Here is a 19,162-nt window from a genome sequence, read left to right on the forward strand (position 1 = left end):
CTGACTGCTCTCGTGCACTATCTTCACCCGCTCCATCATCATATCAGCCTATCGGATGGCTTCCGCAGCCGCTTCTGACTGGTTGTCTGGGACAGGGTAGCTGGTGAAAAAATGTGCACACGACCCAGTTGCAGCTGCTTGAGGCTCCGTGGTGTGGAGTTGGATAGTTGAAGGAACCACAGGCGCGGTCGACCGCGTGGGATGCCCACTGGGCAAGGGTGCAGCGAACGTCACAGTGGCCCTTCCCGCATTTTCAGCTTGACAGACGGGAGGCGTTGCAGGTGGGTCTTGGCGAGCCACCTTGCGAGCTGTTACCTTCTTGCTCTTCCTAGGCTTAGGAGCCACATCTTCGTCATCGTCTGGAAGGTCAATGATGTTGGGTGGAGCTGCAAGACAGAACATTCGACCCCAAGTGAACCACTCGACCCTAAAAGGATCAAGAATCGAAACCGCAAGAGTTCATACCTGGGTTAGAGGTTACCGCATCCTCCATTTCCTCGTCCCGGTACTGGTATGAAGAGGTCCCTGACGTAGCAGCACTGCAAAGGCCTGCATTCAATCGGTTACACCCAGTTAATTGAATCCACATAAAGGACAAGTCAGATGGTTACCCGGAGATAGTAGGAACGGTCACTTTGATCCGAGGCAAAGCTTTGGGCGGTTTGGAAGAGATGGCTTTCGGCACTTTCGGTGCTGGAAGTGGCGCGACCTTGGAGTGCTTTGGAGGCTTCTCAGTCGGCGTCGAGGAAGACGTCCTGAGGTGCTTCGAGGATTGCCCGATCGGCACAGCCACCAAGTCCAGAGCGCGTGCCGGGTCATGAGTGTGCTTGGACCTCCTCTTCCTGCGAGGAGGCGAGTCGACTTCTTCCTCATCGGTCGACTCATCGCTCTCCTCATCCTCCTCGGCTTCCGAATGCTCCTCGCCGCTCTCGCCCCCGCTCCCTTCTGCTTCAGCGCCGGGGTCCTGCACTCCATTGGGCATCGAGTACATTTCAATGAGGGCCTGAAAGGATAAGAATCAAAAGACATTCAGTCGACCACAAACGGGACATCACGTGGTGAATCGGAAAGATACTTGATAAAACAGAAATATACCTGCTCCGGCTGGCGCGAGTTGTCGAATGGAATCACCCTCCTAGATCCCCGAGGGTTGTCTTTGTTGCCAGTGATTCCCCTCAACCAGTTCTCCAAGATATCCTCGCTAACCTCCTCCGGGTGGATCCGAGTGGTATCCTCGAGCCTAGAGTACATCCACATAGGATGATCGCACGCCTGAAGAGGTTGGATGCGTCGACCGAAAAAGACCTCCAACAGATCCATCCCGGTCACTCCGTCGCGGACAAGCTGGACGACCCGTTCAACCAGCCCCTTGACCTGCACCATCTCTTCTGGAACTACCTTCAAGGGAGCAGGCTTCTCCACTCGAGCCAAGGAAAAAGGAGGAATTCTAGTCGACTGGCCAGGGGTTGGCTGATCCTTGCAGTAAAACCAAGTCGACTGCCAGCCCCGGACCGAGTCTGGAAGGATCATCGCTGGGAAAGTACTTTTGCTCCTCATCTGGATCCCCAGACCACCGCACATCTGGATCACCCGCGTCCTCTCGTCACTCGACTTGGCCTTTTTGACCGACTGGGAACGACAAGTGAAGATGTGTTTGAAAATCCCCCAGTGCGGTCGACAGCCCAAGAAGTTTTCGCACATGGACACGAAAGCGGCCAGATAGACTATGGTGTTCGGAGTGAAATGGTGGAGCTGAGCCCCAAAGAAGTTCAAAAAACCCCAGAAGAAAGGGTGGGGAGGCAGTGAGAATCCGCGATCTACGTGGGTTGCTAGGAGGACACACTCACCCTCTCTGGGCTGCGGCTCGGTTTCGTCCCCCGGGAGCCGGGCCGACTTGTAGGGGATCAATCCCCCCTCCACTAGGTCGTCGAGGTCGTCTTGCGTGATTGCCGAGCGGATCCAGTCGCCCTGGATCCAGCCCGCCGGCAGGCCGGACCTCGACGAGGATCCGCCCCGGCTGGTCCGCTTGCCCTTCGCCTTCGCGGTCGCCTTCTTCGCGTGTTCCAGCGCCGTTGTCTTATCCTTCCCCATGGTGGCGGATCAAGCTCGAGCGGAAGTCCGGCGACGAGGCGAAAGCGAGAGTGGCGGAGAGATCGGGAGAAAGAGAAGAGAGAATGGGAGCGTGCGGAGCAGAGGCCTGACCTGAGACCTTTTATAAGGCCTTCCACCGAGTGGCTGACTGGTGGACCCAAGCGATCTAAACAGATCCTGCAACAGTCACGCGCGCAGTACGTGGCAAAAAAGGTGGCGCGGGGATCGAGGAAACTTGCCTAATCCGTCCCAATAACCTCGGTTCCTCCCGTCTGGCGCACTTCCCAAAATTTGAATCCCACGAGATCCGCGGAGAGCAGAACAACCTGTCAGACTGAAGACAAACACCCTTTACATTCAAAATTTGAATTCCACCCTTTACCATGAAAGGAGTCGACGTCATCTCCTCAACTCATTGTTTCAGGAAAAGGCATATTCATAGCACAAAGAGTGGGTCGGAAGTGTTCTCAACCCCTTCCTCACTCAAACCCTGATCCATTCGGGGGCTAATGATGAAGCTATGTACCTAGGGTAGGGTCATGGACTTGTCCAGCATACCCTTCCCAAGGACATCTTTACAAAGAATTAGAAGCAGTCGAAGAGAAATCATCATCCACTCGACCGCGGAGATGCGCTCACTCGACCACCTTGAAAACACTCGACCACCAGAAGATGAGAACCCTTCACTCTGCAATGGTTAGGACTTAAACCATAGCATTATGACCATTTATGACATTTTACTGTAGGCGTTACCAGTAACGCCTTTCCTTTATGAGCATTGAACCATGAGTAACGGAGGGGAGCTGGGGTCCTGGCGCACTCTATATAAGCCACCCCCTTCCTCTAGGATAAGGGTTCGCACTTTTTTGTAAACTCACACACACATATAATCCAGTCGACCGCCTCAGGGCACCGAGACGTAGGGCTGTTACTTCCTCCGAGAAGGGCCCGAACTCGTAAAACTCGTGTGTACAACTACTCCATAGCTAGGATCTTGCCTCCTCATACCTACCCCCCATTCTACTGTCAGTCTTAGATCCATGAGACCAAGCACTGCATTTGCTCCTCTGCCAAGCACTGGATTTGCTCCTCTTCCAAGCACTACATTTTCTCCTCTGCCAAGCACTGGATTTGCATTTGCTCCTCTTCCTCTCCTTGTTGCTGGATTTCCTCTCCTCTTCCTCTCCTTTTCCTTCCTCTTCCTCTGCCAGTAGCTTTAGATCCTTCTCCTCTGTCAGCTATGGTTCTTGCCCTTGTCTTTCTAGCAATGTTCATCTCTGTAGTGACCCTTGGTTGTGGTATTGCAGCACCAGCAGCAGCAACAAATGAAGATTGTTGTGGCAATGGGCCATGAACTCTTTGTTGAGCTCTTCTAGCTCTATCTCTGGTAGCCATGTTGAAGACCATGCTGGTGGGTGACTCATTAGGATCTAACCTAGGATCTGGCCTGGTGGGGTATATGTTCTGCAAAGAAGATCATATTATTCAGTTAAAACTGAAACATTCTTTAGTTAGAAGTGAAACTTTATTAGTTACAAGTGAAACATACCTGCAGAAAAGTTGGATCATCATAATTTTCATCCACCAGCTCTACCCCTTCTTCAACAAGTGCTTCCTGCCATCTGTAGTGGCCCTTTCTGTTGTGGTCAGCTCTGCCACATATGGAGCAATGCATTGTAACACCTTTCTTGTTCAAATATCTCACACCATGTTTGATTTTCTCTTTAGATGTTTTTTCTGTTTTTCTTTGGCATGCCCAGTTGTTTAGTGAACACAGGTGGAAAAACCTTGTATCCTGGCTGCACCTCCCAGTATTTAGGGTCTCTTAGAGGGACCAGTGTGTAGCCATATGCTTTCATATAGTTCTCCACAGTGTAGCAGTCATGAACCATTAACTCTGAGTCAATTCTTTCTTCCCTACAACATGCTATGGAATGGCCACAAGGCACACCAGATAACTGCCATATCCTGCAATCACAGGTATGCAAACACAAGTCCACTGAGTAGCTAGAATTTCCAGACTGAACTCTGAATTTTTGTTGGCCAGCTTCTGAAACATGACAATTAGCAGCAAATTCAGTGTTCTTGTCTAACTTCTTCTTGATCTTTGGGCATATTCTCTGCCCTGCCCACTTTTCTATTGCTTCTCTTTGTTTGCTCACAAGCCTTTGCATGATTTTGTAGAATATATATTCAAGCATTGACAACACTGCCATCTCTCTGCCTTCAAGGATATAGCTGTTAAATACTTCAGAATTATTGTTCAGTAGAATGTCACATTTGGGAAATTCACTGAAAAATGCTTTACACCAAGTCTTTGGATCAAGTCTTTCAGTCCAATGAAATGCAGCTGAACTATCTGCATCCATTTTCTCACAGTTCTGCCTCCACTTCACTTTGTTTGGTGATCTTGCAATGGCACACAGGTCTTGCTTCAGCAACTCTCCCTTGTGCTTCTCATTGAAATTCTGATAGATATGCCTCACACAAAACCTATGCTCTGCATCTGGCCACACTTTCTGCACAGCATTTATCAATCCCTTTTGCTTGTCACTCATAATTGTGAAAGGAGCACTGTTAGTGATGTTTAGATCATCTCTTGTCAGAAACCATTCCCAGGATCCTGTGCATTCTACTTCAACCCAACCCATTGCAATGGGGAAAATGCAGTCATTTGGATCAATTCCAACAGCACTAAGCAAAACTCCTTTGAACCTTATTTTCATGTGACATCCATCAATGAAAATGATAGGCATGCACCCCTTTAACCACCATCTTTTACATGCATCATAAGACCAGTACAGTGTCTTCAGAAACTTCCTGCCCATTGGAAATTTTGGGTCTTTCTTAAGCTCAGTTGATAACAGAAATGTAGAGCCAGGGTTTGTACTCCTTAACTCATGACCATAGTCCCATAGCCTACTGAACTGATGTTCTTCATCACCATGGATCTCTTTCAGGGCTGCAGTTTTAGCCCTTGCTAGCTTCCATATGTTAGGGGTCACATTGAATGCCTTGGTGATTTTTCTTGAAAATGTACCAAGTGACATTTTCTGGTCATCCCTGAACTCATCTATGAAATACTGGCACAGAAACTTAGTTGTCATCTGCCTTATCTTTCATTTCTTCTGACAAAAGTGCTCTCGATAGTAAGCCTTGATTGCAAATCCACCTGTCCTGTTGTCCTTCCCAGCTTTTAGCCACCATGGGCAACCTCTTTCACAAACAGCCTCTATTCTAGTTTTATCATTCTTTAACTTCTTGATCTGAACTCTGTTCTTAACAGAATATGCAGTAATAGCAAGTCTAAGCTCCTTCACATCAGCAAAGACCATCCCAACATTGAAGGCAGGGGCAACCATGTCCACTTTTGAATTGAAGGCAGTAAACTTGTACATCAACTGCTCTGCTTCCTCAATGGGCAGATTAAGATCTTCATCATTAAGCAAATAGTCATCTACCTCCACATCATCCTCTTCTTCCTCAGCTTCTTCATCAACATCAAAGTTAATGTTGTCATCATAAAGATCATCATCCCCCTCATCTATGTCATAATCACAGTCACTGAAATCTGAGTCAGAAACAACTATATCTTCAATCACTGCTGCTCCATCTTCAGTAAGCAAATTGTGATCTACACCTTGTATAACCAAGCTTTCAGGTTCTGTTCTAGTTACAGGAAACTCTAAAAATGGCTCGTCTTCGTTGACAGAAATTACACTCTGGTGGAAAGATGCTTCAGTTGCAGTGTGCATTGCAACAGGGCACTGAATTGATGGCAATGTGCATATGGATTCAGCCCTGAAATTGCTGATGAAATCTACATGGTCAACCATAATAGCAAGCACTTTATGATCGACACTAGCTCTGATGATGTGTTGCACATCATCATCAGATTTAATTCTGACCAAACCATCTGCAATTGATTTGTCAGGCAAGCACCACTAAAGTATGTGCTCACCCACTGGATATCCCAACCAAGTTAGGTGGTCTTCAAGGAAAGAATATGAGAATGTGGTAGCATCAACATAATCAAGAACTTCCACTGAAGGGTTCCAGTACTCCAAATTACGGATTGGGCCACAGAAAAGTACACCATGCTCAAGTTCAAGTGTAAAGAAAGAAGTGTCCACCCTTTGTCCATTTGCTGAATCACACACTGCATCAAAGATGTGTAATTTGTAAGCATTGCACAATGATGTATAAAATTAACAGTAAAATTCAGTTAGCTCAGAAGTTCAGTTAAATAAGATGTTCAGTTAACTACAGTGCACTAAAAACATTGTGAATAACTACAGTGCACTGACAAAATTCAGATGACTACAGTTAACTGAAAAAATTCAGATAACTACAGTTAACTGAAAAAATTCAGATAACTACAGTTAACTGACAAAATTCAGTCAAATGTCCAAAAAGCAAGACTTGGGCTAACTGAAGTTGCTGCCATTGAACACAACCAACTGGTGGCATCACTAACACCATTGCACAAGTAAGCATTAGCATTGGACAACTAAATTTGGTGGCAATGAACACAATCCACTATTGCCAGATTTGCTTCCGATGCACATGAATGGAGGACCGAACAACTCGCGTCTAACAAGCTAACATGTGAACGAGAAAGAAGGAACCAATTGTCAGGCCAAACCCAAGACTTTGCGAGGCTAAAACCTAAACTAATCTACTCGGCCAAAACCCACTATGCAAAAACCCTAGCTTTACTGCCGTAAGAAAAAACAAACAGCATCCAACAAGCACACCACCGTGAGACACACAGACGCGGCGAGGCTGATGTGGACGGCAACGACAAACCGGCGACGAGGAAACAGAGCACGGGCGGAACAAGGAAGAGGCGGAAGAGGGGACAGGAGCTCACCATAGTCTGGTGGGATGACGCCGAACGGCCGGATGAGATGAGCGGAAAGAGGTGGCTCAATCCCGCCGGTGAACTCCGGCGACGACGGCGCCATGACAACCGTCATCAAGAAATCGCCACACACACTGTCTCCCCCGACAGGACAGCGGGAGAGATCGAACGGATCTGTGAACTCCTGTTGCATTTAATTCAGGTGGGGTGTAGTGCGGGTTCAATCGAGTGAACGCCAGGGGCCTTTGTGCAAAATTGCCACAGCTGACCGGTCCACCCCTTGGACTGCCACATGTCACGCTGTGAGTGGCTGTGGACCAAAACATCACATAGGGTGTCAAATTTGTGGAGTCCTCAATAACATTTTGCAAGTTTTGGACTAAAACACCACATTCTGTGCAAGTTTGTGGACTTGGGATGCTATTACCTCATACATCAACGATGCCTTTGCACGCTCAACTTCAAACATGAAACACCCCTCAAAAAAAAAGTTCAAACATGACACGCCCTCAATCTAAAATTTATCTTTCTGATTTGATCCGCATCTGCTCTAGAATAAAAAATGAAAGCATTGCAGTATTGGTCGTACTTGTACACGAGTATTGTACTACCTGGGCTAGCCGGATAGGTCAACAAAATTCGCCTTCTCCAAAAAAGAAAATTCTTCTACCCCAATACAATTTGGGGAGTGCTACGCCTCTGCCTGCAGATCTTTTTAAAAGATCCGCCGCTTGATGAGCCGTGCGATCTAGATCACTCAGCATATAATTTCTCTTTGCAACAAGGGTATTGTTTCATAAACAACGATGACTATTGCAACAAGAACTTTGTTTTGGAAACGCATCGGTCACTATTGCAACAAGAGCTTTGTTTCGGAAACATTGGTGCCGCTGCAAAAACATTTTTGTGTATGATCCCACTTTGCAACAAGAGCTTTGTTTCAGAAACATTGGTGCCGTTGCAAAAACATCTCTACGTATGATCCCACTTTGCAACGATGGTTTTGTTTCAGAAACAACTATTGCACCAAGGGCTTTGTTTCGGGGAAAAAATCACTCAGGGGTCGGGACGGATAAGCAGGGAGGGCTTCCCCGACACCGCCATCATTGATGGTAAGGCCATGCGCCGTGCCACGCGCTGCTGGAACGATGACCAGGTCGCGCGGATCTGAGGCGTTGTTGCCGACGTCGGGTGGTGGCTTGGCGATCCCGATCTAGATGCAGGGGCAGGAGAGATGTGAGTGGCAGGGTGGCCGACTGCCTGGCCGGCGACAAGTGAGGCAGCGAATGAAGAGCGGAGGCATGGAGGTGGGGTGACACAGGCCTACCTCGTCGTCGAATGACGGCTGTTGGAGCAGACCGGTGGCAAGCACGAGCAAGCACGAGCGTACCTAGCCATGTAGTTTGTTTGCAGCAAGTGCCGAGTTGCAGAAATGATTATGAAACAAGGATGAAGTTGTAAGAACGTGAAGTAGGTGAAGGTGACGCCTGATCGTCCGATTAGCAACACATCAAATGCTCAGGGAGGCGGACGACGCGAGCTGGAAGATCCGTCGGGTGACCACAAGCTTTTTCCATACAATTTGGGAAAAGCTTACCGTCATCCGGCAGATCGTAGTGGCCGCGTCTGCCACCTCCGTTGCATGACAAACGCGCTTCCGAACAGATGCTATGTTTCAGAAACATATGCGGCATTGCAATGGTCTACGATGAGTCTAGTTTTGGAACAGAACCTCTGTTGCAGAAATTTTCCACAACAAGACCTCAACTGCAGAAAAAAATTTCCACAACAAGACCTTAAAATTTTTTTGCGACAAAACAACAGTCGCAAAAAAATTCTGCAACAACACGTATGTCATAGAAACAATTCTACAACAAGACATGCGTTGCAGTTCTAGAGACGTGCTGGGCTCGCTTGATGCGGCAAATCCGACGTCTCACGAGCCGGCTGATCTTTCAAAGATATCAACCGGCCGACGCGTAGCACGCTTCATACAATTTTTTTCGAGGAATAAGATGTTTGTTATGTCTGCATCTTTGACACACCATTCGCTGGAACCCGGCTTTGAAACCCTATACTAGTACTCAGTAAACATACCTATCCTTTGAAAGAATGGATCAAACCATGGGATAACTTGAGCGCTCTGACTTCCCTTTATTCTGGGGAGGAAAGTCTCCGGGAAGACCAGGGCATCGGTTCCACAGCAATTAAATATGTCCATAGGTTTCATACACACGTTTGAGTAAACATTTCTTTCTGACCGGTATCATGACTTTGTAATGCGAGGACTCAACGGTATTATAAAGGCCGATCGAGACAAGCATCCGATCGCCGCGTTCAAATTCGTCTCTTCGGGAGGACGGACCACAGCTCAAATGCTGCTACAAGTGAGCGAAGTGGCCACACGGTAGTGACGGTGCTAGGCCAGCTGCGAGCAGGTTACAATGGGAACGGGTAGGATTGGCACGGGGAAGATGGTTGAATAATGCTGTTTTCTTCTTCTTCTGTACTAGTATACTACGAGAGCAAGAACTGTTGCGTGTCTTACGAGTGACGCGGACATGGCCTGCATGCGGATGGCCCCATTTGTCATCCTCTGTTGTCATAACCCGAAAGGTGCACGCTTCGTAGAGTGCATGCGCACGCACTTTTGTCTCGCCCGTGCGTTTCACCGCCAGGAGACGCGATGGTCTTTCTACTTACAAAGGTACAATCACGATTATGGAAGACGATTACGATGTTCCTCTCCCTTAAAAAAATGGAGTTTAGAGCATCTACAGCCGGGCGTCCAAATCAGTCCCAAACGCTCGGGCAGCCTACTCGGTCACGAAAATCTGATTCAAACGGACGCCTCAAATAGGTTTCAAACGTCCGGACTGACCGACACCCCTCATATCTAGTCAAAATATAGGGCGGATATGGGGACGCCCAGACGCGCCCGCCATGTAGGATTGACAATAGGGTCCCACGCAGGAAACGCCCGAAAACCCGACGGTCCAATGGACGCGTCCACCATCGCCACGGTGTGAATGTCGCTTGGCGCCGCTCCGTAGACCGGTGCCCCCAACCCTAGCCCATCCACCTCCTCCCTCTCTGCGCCGCCACCCGAGCCCATCCGCCTCCTCTCCCCCGCTCTCCACCCTGTCCGGCATTGCCATGGTCCGACGCAAAGATCACAACGTACGCTATGCTCACACCAGAGCACCGGAGGCAAATCGTAGAGGTGATCTAGGCGAGGCGCGCGACCCGCATTGTTGTCGGTTTGCCTTCGGACTTGCCGGAGACGGAGAAAGAGAAGGAGGGAGAGCAGCTACCGGAGCCGATGGGGGTGCCGGATCCCAAGGAGGAGGAAGCGGAGCAGCTTGCTCCGGGGTTCAACATGAGGTGGAGTTCGCTGTACCCAAGCCGCAGAGATGATGGAGTAGCAGGCCATCCTGAAGTCCATCCAGGATGAGGCATGTGTGGAGGCCAACCGGCAGGAGCAGACGACATCTGACGCGCTCTTCGACGAACTCGATGCGGATATAAAGGAGGTGGAGGCCGGAGCAGAGCAGTCGAAAACGTCGGAGCTGCAGCTGCCGCCCATGTACCCGGAGCCGGGCACGGAGATTGTTGACATCTCCGACGAGGAGTAGCTTGATCATCTCTTTTTATCCCATGTTTTTATATGGAAATAAGAATCTACTCCGTCCGTTCCTAAATATTTATCTTTCTAGAGATTTCAACAAGTGACTACATATAAAGCAAAATGAGTGAACTTACATTTTAAAATATGTCTATATACAACTATGTGGTAGTCCATTTAAAATATCTAAAAAGACAAATATTTAGAAACGGAGAAAGTAGTATAAGATGTCGGAATGGAATTTTGTTAATTTGAAGAGCGTTTGAGGTGTTATATTTGTCATATGCGGCTGTAGGCTGTAGATGCTCTTACGATGCCAAAAAGTCGAGAGTTTTAGCAAAGAAACTGCCCCGCTTAATCAACAGATCAAATCACGGAGGATCCTTGAGTAATCTATCAAGTATCCCGTGGTCCTGAGTCTACCTACTTTTACCGAAACGGACCTAACTCTTCTCTTCCGGCTCTTCTCATGAACATTATTATACTCTTGCAGCAGCGAGATAGATAGATAGACTCTTTCTTTCCCCTGAAAACAACATGCAATCAATCGGAGAATCGTCTTCACCCCTCACCCCACACACCGGTAATTAACAAAGCGATCTCTGCTGGATAGATCGGTCCTCGATCGCAACCCATCGTCACTGTAGGAAACGATAACGCGCGCGGGGAGAGGAGTGGAAAGGAAGCAAAGCAAAGCAAGAATCTCGATCTTGCGCCGAGACCGAGAGCCTGTTACAAGTGGCCAAGGGGACGCCTACGTGCTTGCAACAAGCAGCAAGTTCACGCGCAGGAGGACACCGCTACCGATGGATCAGTTCTCTTCTCCGTCACAGCACCGAGGAGTGAGGTCGACGTGTGCATGCCGCCGCTGCCTCTTTCCGCCTTTCCGAGCTGGCGAGCTACGTATAGTTGAGAGTCGAGACCAGCCTACGAGGACGGCGCTTTTGGCGACGCCTCATCGCGCGATATTCGCCGGCGATTTGATCCTATCCCGCCCGCCGCGCTTTGGAATGGATCGGTGACAGGCCGGTCTTTTCTGATGATCGAGCTAAAGGAAGCCGGCCTTTTGACGTAGCTGGAGTTACCGGCGGCGGCGGTACGGCTGAGTGTATTGCTGCGTCGGATCGTGCGCGGTTTTCAAGGATGCACAGGGGCGGCACGATCATGTGTCGCGTGTGTCGCACCAAGTGGCGGGCAGATGCTTTTTCCATCATCCAGAAGGAAAGAGATCGGCGGAGTGGTGCAGGGCCGAGTGCGCTGGTCCGAGTTTTGATTGGTGTAGCAAGTGATGTACGGACACAGTTCACTGATTATTGCGCGCTGGTCCGTGTTTTGATTTGGTTGTCATCACTAATCGAGCTCATTTAAAGACTTTATTAGACGAGATGGTCGGAATCTGTGGTGAAACCATGAGCATTGAACCTAGCTAATCTGAGGTTATCCGCATCCTGTTTCTTTCCGTTGAATCTCCACTGCCGTGCCGACCGACGATGAACTGTGGTGCTAGCAAGTCTCGCGAGTCACCTTCTGCCCTGACAGCACACGAGATCACGCGCCGCATGTGAACACGGGTCACAGGGCCTGTCGGGTCGGGGACGGCGATGGCGCCGCCGACCGACGGGGCTGGGCTGGGCTGGGATGGATGGATGGGTGAGGTCGCGAGAGGGACGCGGGCACGGCGGCAGTTCGGCATGTATGGACTCTCTTCCGCCCACCAACGGGCAGGAAAGCAACCCCACCAGCACGCGCGCGCCCAACACCCAGGAGCCACGGGAACGACGCCGCGACGGCCCAAGTTGCGCCCGCGCCCACCGCCCGGTGCCGATCGTTCGATCGATGGCAGGCCGCGCGCGCCGCTTTACTGGACTAGTTCAGTCAGTTCAGTTTCCCATCGGCTCGCGCTCTCTGTGCGCCCGTGAGACGGCGAGACGGCGAGAGGGACGTCGGCGCAGGCGCATTTTCCGATTTGGCACGTGACTCTAGTAGGTTTATGCAGTCGATGGTGGAGGTCCGCGTCGCGGGCTGCGCCTGCCTGCTCAGCGGAGCGACACGTCCGGCCTGGAGCTCTGGAGTTGGGCACTTTGCTTTGTGGAGTCCGGGACGTGATGGACTGGATCATAGACCGCACGCGTACATCTCGGAGATCGCCACCGGTCCTAACTTCGTCTCACCTTTTCATTTTTCGCCGGTTTGGAGGATGTGTGCTGGCCGTTCATTTGGAGATACGTAGTACGTTGAGGGGTGTTCGGCTGTTGTCCACTGGGGTGAGCGTGGTAGACGAAACGATGCGTGTAATGACCGATCTCTATTTTATTTTCCTCGTTTCGGACTTTTTATTTTGGGAAAGAAAGATCGGCCCCACTAATTCCGTCCGTTTTCAAACTTAAGCGGTCACTCTTGTATGCTCGATCATTGTAGCCTAAAATTCCGGCGCGTATTTTTTTTCTTAATGGTCATCGGGGGGAGCGAACCCCTATCTAAATAAATTCATGAATTGCCTAGAAAGCCCGACGGCTCCATACAAGATAGGTTCAAGTGAACCAAAGTACACGAAGAAAACAAGAACAAAGAGATAACTGAAAAGGACACACCCAAGCCTACAGCCAAACCCAACAAACCATGGAAGAAGAGCACATAGGGGGAAAATAGCCGCTAGGCAACACCAAGCGGTATCGTTGCCAGACCTCGAGAAGCTCAACCATCGATGATGAGAGGCCGGACACACAACCACCAACTGCCATTACAAATATCATCAACGCAACTAGAACAGAGGGGGGCCTCAGCTTCCATCTTCATCTGACCAAGCAAGGTGAGTCTTGAACGTTGGCCGTCTGGTTGCCACCGAACAACACCCTGCAAAGGGGCAGGTGTTGCACAGGAACGAGGTGGTCGAGAGAGGAACACGCCCCCGCTAACCCGGCTTCGGAAGGAAAAAAATTGAAACCCACTCCACGTAAAGGTCAAGCCAAGACGACGATGACAGAGCACCACCCCCCCCCCCCCCCCCGACACAGAACACACTGTCGTCGACCCCAAGCCGGCCGCCCCACCACCACCGACACGAAACACATCGAGCCGACTCCTGCATGATGCCTTTAGTAAGGGATACGATGCGAAACGCACCGCCATCGACCAGTCCGGGGCGGACCAGGAACATGGGTTCCCTAGAGTCTCGAAGGGGAGTCACCATAACAGCGATGCCTCCCAGAAGGTAAGTGGCGCCCGTGGACGTCGCCATCCTCGACTCCGACAGGAGCAGGGCTTTCGCCAGTGAGCAGACCACCTCCGCACAACACCTATACACCGCGGAACGATGCCTCATGCACCACCACAGAGCAAGGGGCACTGCAGCCCGCTAGCGCACATGACCAAATCAGGGCCACCGCCGGATCCAGCCAGCTCACGCCTCACCCCGCACCAGACTCGTGCCAAGCTCAAGCCAACAGGAACGCTTGTCGCCAGCGCGCGCCAGCAGGTAGCACCACCAGCTGACCACGCTGGAGGTAAGGCGAGCACCACCACGCGCCCGTAACATTTTTAATGCATTTGTGACAGCATCACAATACTTTTGCGTGTTATTTCTGCGTCTATGAAAGAGATAGAACTATTGGGGCCTGTTCTTTTCTATCCTTAATTGCATAAGGTCATCATAATTATGATTTAATCTTAACCATTTTTAAACCCGATTACAGCGTGGGAACAGTTATTTGGAAGGTCTATGCGCCTCCTAAGGTTTAATTTTTGCTTCACTTGCAATTCAAAACCGAATTTGGACGACGAATAGGCTTCAAAGGAGTGCATGGCCAAATTGTGGCCTTTGCCCTCTTTGTAAGCAAACCGAGGAATTGATGGACAACCTATTCTTCATGTGCCGGTTCACTAAGCGACTTTGGGACATGATTAAGGCTTGGCTCAGCCTCGACGGCATTGACACTTCTCGTGGAGTGTGGAGCGTCCCATCGAGGATTGGTGGATCAATATGTACAAGAAGAATGTGGCAAACCGGAAGGCGATGTCGTTGTCGTGGATCTAAGACTGACACTAGAATGGGGGGTAGGTATGAGGAGGCAAGATCCTAGCTATGGAGTAGTTGTACACATGAGTTTTACGAGTTCAGGCCCTTCTCGAAAGAAGTAACGGCCCTACGTCTCGGTGCCTTGAGGCGGTCGACTGGATTATATGTGTGTGTGAGTTTACAAAAGATGCGAACCCCTATCCTAGAGGAGGGGGTGGCTTATATAGAGTGCGCCAGGACCCATGCTCCTCTCCGTTACACAGGGTTCAATGTATATTAAGAGTGGAACGTTACTGGTAACGCTAGCAATTAAGTGCTATAAATGACAATTAAGCCTATAAGTAAATGCTCGACCGTTGTTCGTGCAGAGTGGCTTTAGATCTTCTGCTCGTCGAGTGGCTTCTGCGACGGTCGAGTGACATTGATTCTTCCGAGTGGAACGTCTTTGGTCGAGTGGATGATGGTACCCTTTGAATGATTCTGACTTTAGGGTGATGTCCTGGGGGAAGGTGTCTAGGTCAGGCCTATGACCCTACCCTAGGTACATAGACTCATCATTAGCCCCCGAATGGTTCAGGGTTCGAGTGGAGAAGGAGTTGATAACCTCTCTGATTCAGCTTTTGCGCTTCGGAAATGTCTTGTCCAGAGGTCGAATGAACATTCATGATGACCTCAACTGCTTGTTCAGTCGCCTTGATCCATTCTTGGTTTCGTCGAGTGAACTTTTATTGTTGAGCTTCGAATGTTGATATGGGAAAAATCTTTCGTCTGACGGGTTGCTCTGCTGTCTGCGGATTTCACGGGATTCAAATTTTGGGAAGCGCGCCGGACGGGGGAGGCCGCAGTAATCGAGACGGATTAGGCAGGCTGCCTCGATCTCCGCGCCACCTATTTCGCCACGTATCGCGCGCGCGACTGTTGCGGGATTTGATCGGATCGCCTGGGCCAACGAGTCAGCCACTCGGAAATGCCCTCATATAAGGCGTTGGACGGGGGTTTTCGCACAGTGCGTTCTCATTGTTTCCCTTCCTCCTCTGTTTTCTCCACCGCATCTGCCTCTGCTCTAGGCGTCGTCGCCCCGCTTGAACTCGATCCGCTGCCATGGGGAAGGAGAAGACGGCGGCGTTGGAGCGTGCGAAGAAGGCGATGGCGAAGGCGAAAGGGAAGAGGACCAGCCGGGGCGGGTCTTCGTCGAGGTCCGGCCTGCCGCCTGGCTGGATCCAGGGCGACTGGCTCCGCTCGACAATCAGCCAAGATGATATCGATGACTTGGTTGAGGGGGGACTGATCCCCCATGGATCGGCGCGGCTCCTGGGGAACGAGACCGAGCCACAGTCGTAGGAGGGTGCGTGCGTTCTCCTTGCCACTCACGTCGACCGCGGGTTTTCTTTGCCTCCCCATCCTCTCTTTCGCGGTTTCTTGAACTTCTTTGGGGCTCAACTCCACCAGTTTTCTCCAAACACCATCGTGTACCTTGCCGCTTTCGTGTCCATGTGCGAGAACTTCTTGGGTTGTCGACCACACTAGGGCCTCTTCAAGCACATATTCACGTGTCGTTCTCAGACGGTCAAGAAGGCCAACCCGAGTGACGAGAGGACGCACGTGATACAGATGTGCGGGGGTCTTGGAATTCAGATGAGGAACAAAAGCACTTTCCCAACCATGATCCTTCCCGAGTCGGTCCGGGGTTGGCAGTCGACCTGGTTCTACTGCAAGGACCAGCCGACTCCGGGTCAGTCGACTGGACTTCCTCCCTTTTCCATGGCTCGAGTGGAGAAGTCCTCCACCTTGAGAGTGATCCCAGAGGAGAAGGTGCAGGTGAAGGTGTTGGTCGAGCGGGTTGTCCAACTCGTCTGCGACGGAGTGACCGGTATGGACCTGCTGGAGGTCTTCTTCAGTCGACGTATCCAACCACCCCAAGCTCGTGACCATCCGATGTGGATGTACTCGGGACTCGAGGATTCCACTCGGATCCACCCGGAGGATGTCAGTGAGGACACGGTGGAGCAGTGGCTGAGAGGCATTACTGGCAACAAGGATAACCCCCGGGGGTCCAGGAGGGTGGTTCCATTCGACCATTTGCGCCAGCCGGAACAAGTACGATTCTGCATTGTCGAGTGTCTTCTCGATTTACCATGTAACATCTTGTTGACGGCCGACTGTCTTTCTTTTGTTCGTTGTCTTTCAGGCTCTTGTTGATATGTACTCAATGCCTAATGGAGTGCAGGAGCAAGATCTCGAGGGAGAGGCGAGCGGAGGCGAGAGTGGCGAGTGGCACTCGGATGCAGAGGAGGACGAGAAGAGCGACGACCCGAGTGATGAAGAAGAGGTAAACTCGCCTCCTCGCAGAGAAAGAAGGTCCAAGCATGCTCACGACCCGGCAAGCACCACCGACCTGGTGGCCGCACCAACTGGGCAGTCTTCAAAGCGCCCTCGGACGTCTTCTCCAGTGTCGACTGAGAAGGCACCGAAGCAGCCCAAGATTGCGCCGCCTCCAGTGCTGAAACCACCAAAGGCCACATCTTCCAAACCAATGAAGGCTTTGCCCAAAATCAAAGTGGTCATTCCCACTGTCTCTGGGTAACAATCTGTCCTGATCCTTTGGTTGACTTGGGTAACAGAACGTAACCGACTGAATGTTGATATTTGCAGTGCTGCCACTTTTGGAACTTCCACCACCAGTACCGAGACAAGGAGATGGAAGATGCGGTTACCTCCAACCTAGGTACAATTCTCGTGATCTTGTTCTTGATTATTTGGTCGATTAAATTCTGGTGATTCACTTGGGGTCGACTGATTTCTTTGCAGCCCCACTCAATGTTATCGAGCTTCCGGATGATGATGAAGACGTGATACCGAGGCCCAGAAGGAGCAAGAAAGCAGCAGCTGGCAAGATATCCCAGTCGGAACTGGCGACACCAACAGTCTAACAGCCTGAAGATGCAGGTAGAGCCTCTGTAACTTTTGATGTCCCAGTGTCGAGTGAACGTCCCGCACCGTCGACTGTACCAGTGTTTTCTTCAGTCATCCAACCTCATGCCTCGGAGCTCCAAGTTGCTGCATCTGGACCGTCTGTCCCCTTCTTCACCACCTATCATGTTCTGGAAAGCCAGTCAGACGCCGCTGCAGAGGCTATCCGTCAGGCTGGCATAATGATGAAGCGGATGAAGGCGACTTTTTTGTGTTTGCCACTCCGGAGTCGGTCTTCCTCTTCACCATTGGCATATTTCGTGGCAATCTCCATCATCCGAGTCAGAGTCATATCTCCCGTCCGACCGAATTTCAGATTCAACTCCCGATACTTAACGCCTTCCTTGAAGGCACAAATTGCTTCGTGATCTGACACATTCTCCACTGTATGGTGCAACGTGATCCATCTCTGGATATAATCTCTTAAAGTTTCATTCGGTTTCTGGACACAACACTGCAATTCTGTCAACCATGCCGGCCTTTTGCATGTGCCTTCAAAGGTCCTAACAAACACTCGAGCAAGTTCCTCCCAACTATATATGCTGCCAGGAGCCAACTGATCCAACCACGCTCTGGCAGAGCCCTCCAACATCAAGGGGAGGTGCTTCATGGCCACATCATCATTGCCACCACCAATCTGCACAGCCACTCGGTAATCCTCAAGCCAAGTGTCTGGCTTGGATTCGCCGGTGAACTTGCTGACTCCAGTCGCCAACCTGAAGTTGGGAGGAATCACTGCTGCTCTGATGGCTCTGCTGAAACACTCGGGTCCTGAAACGTGCACCCTGCTTCCAGTCGGATGATCTTTATCGTGGCCTTCTCTGTGAGCTCTATTCCTATCAACTAGACCTTGAACGAGGATAGACCTTGCATCAAAACCTGGCTCTCTGGGGTTGACTGGAGTTCTTCGTTCGCCGCTCTAGGGGCGCCTATCATCTTGCCGCCGAGGCACATATGACCCACTCATCGGAGGAGGCGTGGGCACTCGACGACGGTTATCATGGTTGAGTCGATGATCATACTGCTCACGGTTCTTGTACTGATCTTGCTGGTACCCACGTCCCTCACGCCGCGGAGGCGATCTCGGGCTATGGGCAGATTGGACAGTACCCGCCACCACAGACCTGCTATGAATCCTATTCCGCGACTGAGATGCTGCTGTATTCTGCTCCCCTGCTACCCGGAGTAAAGCCCGGATCTGCATCAAACCTCGGCCAGCTTCTGACTGGAAAGGTTGAATTGACTCTGCTATTTGAGCTGCAGCTGTGAGATTCTGAATGGGAGTTCGGTATACCTGAGTCGGAGGCGGAAAAAGTTGTCGTCGACTGGACTCGGGAATCCGCTGTCGAGCACGCTCATCGAGTGCGCGCTGGAGGTTCTCCAGTCGAGTTCGCTCAGCCAAGTTGGCCGGGCGCGCCTCCTCCAAGGCCTAGGCCTCAGGGGTTTCTCCAACGATAGGAGTGTGAAGTGCATCCATATTACAGTGGCGAAGATCTTCCCTTCGCTGCGAAGAGAGGGGTTCGGGGAGGTACTCCTCGTGAACACGCAATGGATCACCGCCGCCATCGCCACCGCCTTCACGGGTGAAGCCAGGAGG

The sequence above is a fragment of the Triticum urartu genome, chromosome 2 (assembly GCF_003073215.2).
Source record: "Triticum urartu cultivar G1812 chromosome 2, Tu2.1, whole genome shotgun sequence".
In the NCBI taxonomy this organism is placed as follows: Eukaryota; Viridiplantae; Streptophyta; class Magnoliopsida; order Poales; family Poaceae; genus Triticum; species Triticum urartu.